Source organism: Octodon degus, unplaced genomic scaffold (genome assembly GCF_000260255.1).
Source record: "Octodon degus isolate 3935 unplaced genomic scaffold, OctDeg1.0 scaffold00461, whole genome shotgun sequence".
NCBI classification, from domain to species: domain Eukaryota; kingdom Metazoa; phylum Chordata; class Mammalia; order Rodentia; family Octodontidae; genus Octodon; species Octodon degus.
The window spans coordinates 151,404-156,530 of NW_004525037.1; the positions used below are offsets into that span (position 1 = coordinate 151,404).

Consider the following 5,127-nt stretch of genomic DNA (forward strand, 5'->3'; position numbering starts at 1 on the left):
GAAATCTCTTTGTCCTGGCCAGTAGGAGCGATGGCTAGGTGTCTCATTAAGCAGGTTTTAGGGATCTTTTTCTGTGATGAGGCCTGAGGGTTCTCTGAGGACAGGGAGATACCTGCAGAGTCCTTGGGCCCCAGGGAGGCCAAGTCAGGAACTCCCAAGCCAAGAGCTGAGGCTGAGCTGAGGGTTCTCAGTGCACAAAGTGGCCGAGGAGAGGGAGCAGGTGCCCTTACCTGGAGGTGAGGTCTCAGCAGACTCCTCATAGAAGTTGACTTCCTGCAGTAGCAGCAGTGCCGGGTGGCGTGTGGACGTGCAGTTAGCGGTGTTTCTCGAGTGGCGGCAGTTCTCACTACAGCGCCAGGACGAGTCCGGTTCGTGTTCGTCCGCGGTGATCTCTCTCATCTCGCTCGGCTGAGGGAAATCGGGCTGAAGCGACTGAGTCCGCGATGGAGAGAGAAAAGGAACAGTTTCATAAGCTCTTTATTGGTGGCTTAAGTTTTGAAACAACAGAAGAAAGTCTGAGGAACTACTACGAGCAATGGGGAAAACTGACAGACTGTGTGGTTATGATGGATCCTGCAAGCAAACGATCAAGAGGATTTGGTTTTGTAACCTTCTCTTCCATGGCTGAGGTTGATGCTGCCATGGCTGCAAGACCTCATTCAATTGATGGGAGAGTGGTTGAACCAAAACGTGCTGTAGCAAGAGAGGAGTCCGTCAAACCAGGGGCTCATGTGACTGTGAAGAAACTGTTTGTTGGTGTAATTAAAGAAGATACTGAGGAGCATCATCTTAGAGATTACTTTGAAGAATATGGAAAGATTGATACCATTGAGATAATTACTGATAGGCAGTCTGGGAAAAAAAGAGGCTTTGGTTTTGTTACTTTTGATGACCATGATCCTGTGGATAAAATTGTGTTGCAAAAATACCACACAATTAATGGTCATAATGCTGAAGTAAGAAAGGCCTTGTCTAGACAAGAAATGCAGGAAGTCCAAAGTTCAAGGAGTGGAAGAGGAGGGAACTTTGGTTTTAGGGATTCACGTGGTGGTGGTTGGAATTTTGGACCAGGACCAGGAAGTAACTTTAGAGGAGGATCTGATGGATATGGAAGTGGACATGGATTTGGCGATGGCTATGATGGGTATGGAGGAGGACCTGGAGGTGGAAATTTTGGAGGGAGCCCTGGTTATGGAGGAGAAAGAGGAGGTTATGGTGGTGGAAGACCTGGATATGGAAACCAGGGTGGGGGATATGGAGGCGGTTATGACAATTATGGAGGAGAAAATTATGGAAGTGGAAATTATAATGATTTTGGAAATTATAACCAGCAACCTTCTAACTATGGTCCAATGAAGAGTGGAAACTTTGTTGGTAGCAGGAATATGGGGGGACCATATGGTGGAGGAAATTATGGTCCAGGAGGCAGTGGAGGAAGTGGGGGTTATGGTGGAAGGAGCCGATACTGAGCTTCTTCCTATTTGCCATGGGCTTCACTGTATAAATAGGCGAGGATGAGAGCCCAGAGGTAACAGAACAGCTTCAGGTTATCGAAATAACAATGTTAAGGAAACTCTTATCTCAGTCATGCATAAATATGCAGTGATATGGCAAAAGACACCAGAGCAGATGCAGAGAGCCATTTTGTGAATGGATTGGATTATTTAATAACATTACCTTACTGTGGAGGAAGGATTGTAAAAATGCCTTTGAGACAGTTTCTTAGCTTTTTAATTGTTGTTTCTTTCTAGTGGTCTTTGTAAGAGTGTAGAAGCATTCCTTCTTTGATAATGTTAAATTTGTAAGTTTTAGGTGGCATGTGAAACCTTTTTAAAGATTTTTCTCAAAGTTTTGAAAAGCTATTAGCCAGGATCATGGTGTAATAAGACATAACGTTTTTCCTTTAAAAAATTTAAGTGCATGTGTAGAGATAAGAAGCTGTTGTACATTTATGATTTAATAAAATAATTCTAAAGGAAAAGAAAAAAAAAGAAGTTGACTTGCTGAGAAGATGGTTGCCGAGGAGGACTCCTGGGAGGGAAGCAGGGCGACCCAGGACCAGGAGTCCCGGCTGTGCCACTGCCCTTCTTGCACCAAAACCTTCCTGTCCCCCACAAGATACAAAGCAAGAAAATCCAGGCCCCTCTTTCTTTTCTTCTCTCTTTCCTTCTTCCTCTCTAGAAACCCACCTGTATGTTCCCAGGACAGAGGTGTTCCTAAATCACCATGCTGTCTAACATCCTGGGACACACACTGCAGAGGACCTCAGAGCCCAGTGTTGGCCATTTTCAACCTAAGTCACCTTTAAACTCTGAAAGAAAATTGTGTTCAGCTCAACAAAACAGAAACTTCCTACCATGAATTCAAACAGAAAGCTCCCACTGAGATTTGAACTCAGATTGCTGGATTCAGAGTCCAGAGTGCTCACCATTACACCAAGGAACTTATAAAAGAGTCTAGCCTGTCACAACAAGTAAGTAAAGAAGTGGAGCATGACAGTGTGCTCGCCAATTGCCCCTAGGCATTTAATGACCTCACACCCACTTGGGGATGGAGGCAGGGCAGGAGCTCTGCAGGCCTCATTTGACACCCAGTGCTCCCACTCCTTTGACCACATATTCGTATGGGACAGGTGTGCAAAGTACAGCATCCTGTTCCTTCTCCTGCCCTTCCCCCATTTCCCACTGCCCACCAGACCCAGAATCCTCAAGGCAGACCTGGGGGCTCCTGGCTTCCTTGGTTGCAGCCTCTCTGCTTCATTCCTGGCACCCAACCTGAACTGGTGGAAAGACCTGGCAGCCAGGAAGGAAGATTGGTTTTGTTTCTTCTTTTTGCTATGTTTGGTTAGAGTGCTTCTGATCAAAGATATTGTTCATGGAATTAAAATGAAAAAGAATCAACCACGTTGAATATTTACATAAAACACTCAAGTCAGACTATAAAATCTTGCCTGTTCAGTTGCTCCTCAGCCCAAATATCATTTATTTGGCAACACATCCCATGCAAATGTAACAAATAAAATCAGCATCATTAGAGTTAAATCTGTTTTTATAAGGACAAAGAATCAGTTCTTTTGAGCTAGTATGGCAGCCAGGTGGAACTTCCATAGTGATTTAATTTAGAAATCTAGTGGCATAAGCATCTAGCTGGCAAGTACAAGGTCCCGAGTTTGATTCCCAGACTGGAAAATCCAAACAAGAAAAACAAGATTATACAAAGAAGTTGATTTTGGAACATTTCTAAAATGAATAAAGCTTTAAAATGCTTTAGTAGCCAAGGCTGTTGGTACAGTCTTGCAACCTCAGCAGTCTGAAGGCTGAGGCAGGATGATTGCCACAATTTTGAGCCCAGCCAGAGTTACATAGTGAGTTCAAGACCAGCTTACATAGCGTGAATCTGTCTTTAAAAGGAAAATAAATATTCTAAAAGAGTCCAGTAGTCCATAATAATTGGGTCTACTGGACTCTATTAGAATATTTTGCTGAATTAACACACCTATAATATTCAGATAATAGAACTTCACAAAAAAGGGGGCACAGATGAATGTCCATTTTGTATCTGTGTATTCCAAATCGTTAGGATGGTTGTATAGTTACATTCTCTTAGTGAATGGAGGGATTTGTTCTAATAGTGTTTGTAAATAGGATATCATGTCTACATCTAGCACAGCAATTGACCACTGGGAAGAATATATGCAATGTGTTAATTGTTGAAACTGTCCTACCAATTTTGTTTGAAACTGTCTTATTACTATTTGTTTCTCAGTAGAATTATGGAAAAAAAGAAAAAAAGTCCTAGATTACAGTGAAGAATGTGGCACAGTGATAGCACCTCTGTACCATGCACAAAAGCCTAGTGCTCCAATCTCAAGCACTATGACAACCCAAACAAAAGTTGCTGTACTTTAGGTGTGAACATATTGTGTACAACAGGTTGCCTGCTAGAAAGTTATAAAGAAATGGCTGAGTGGGTCACACCTGTAAGCCAAGATATTTTTTGTGGGTTATAGGAGATAGGATCGCAACATATAGTTCAAGCTGACTTGGAACTCAGTGTAGAGCCCACACTGGCCTCAGACTTATAGAAATCCTTCTGCTCAGCCTGTCACCTGCTAGGATTATAGGAATGTGCCACCACACTAGGGAACCATGAATTTCTAAAGCTGAGGCAGTAAGGTCCCAAGTTCTTGGTGAACCTCACCCACAAAGCAAGACACTGTCTTTTAAAATAAGAAGGCCTGGTACAGTGGTACAGGGCTATAATCTCAGCTGCTCAAGAGGGTGAAGCAGGAGGGCAGCAGGTTTGAGCTCAGCCTAGATAATTTATTTCTTTATTCATTTTTGTATTTAGGGCACTGTGTACATGGTCTGCAGGTTCTCACTGTGTACATTGGATTACTAGTGATCCTCCTGTTTATAGCTTTCCTAATGCTGGGATTACAGGAATGATTCACCAAGCCCCATTTTAATCCATATCTCAGCCAGCCCCTGGTTTGGGGCCAGTACAGCAGGCCCAGAGATCCTGGCCCCTGTGGACCCTGTGGCCCCTGCATCTGCCTAAACATTTGCTTTAATCTGCTGATCTATTTGGCTGGTCCCAGCCTAAATAATTTAGCAAGACCCTGTCTCAAAAAATAAAAAAAGACAGGAGATGGGAAACAGTTAAATCAGTTGCACCCCAGGTTCATCCTCTAGTACTCGATAGTTCATTAACTAATTAAAAAGAACTTCTATAGTAAGACAGAACATATCTTGGTATGGGAGAAAATGTTCAATTAAAGAGAAAATAGGAGGCTAGTATGTTGGCCCAGGCCTGCAGTCTTACCAATATGGGAGGCTGAGGCAAGACATCATTTTGGAAACAGCCAGAGCATTTGCCCAACTTAGTCAGACCCTGTTTCAAAATGCAATAAGAAAAGGAGGAGGGCTAGAGAGGTAGTTGAGGGTGAAAGCCTCGTACCAACACAGACACCACCTGGAGGAAGAGAGGGAGGGAGTGAGGGAAGGAGAATCAAGAAAAAGGATGGAAGGGGACCTGCCCCTTAGCTCAGCTCTTTAAGTGGCTTCTTCAGCAAAGCAGTCAGGTTCAGGTTGCTGTGGTTCAATCCCCACAACTCAAGGAAGCCAA

At 43.5% G+C, this 5,127-nt stretch overlaps 1 pseudogene across 1 annotated transcript; it reads left to right on the forward strand.

The window, feature by feature from the left end:
- The first annotated feature begins 279 nt into the window (after window positions 1-279).
- On the forward strand, window positions 280-1,803 carry LOC101581030 (annotated as a pseudogene). Its single transcript, XR_002819639.1, has one exon. The product of XR_002819639.1 is annotated as a heterogeneous nuclear ribonucleoproteins A2/B1 pseudogene (transcript).
- The last annotated feature ends 3,324 nt before the right edge of the window (window positions 1,804-5,127 follow it).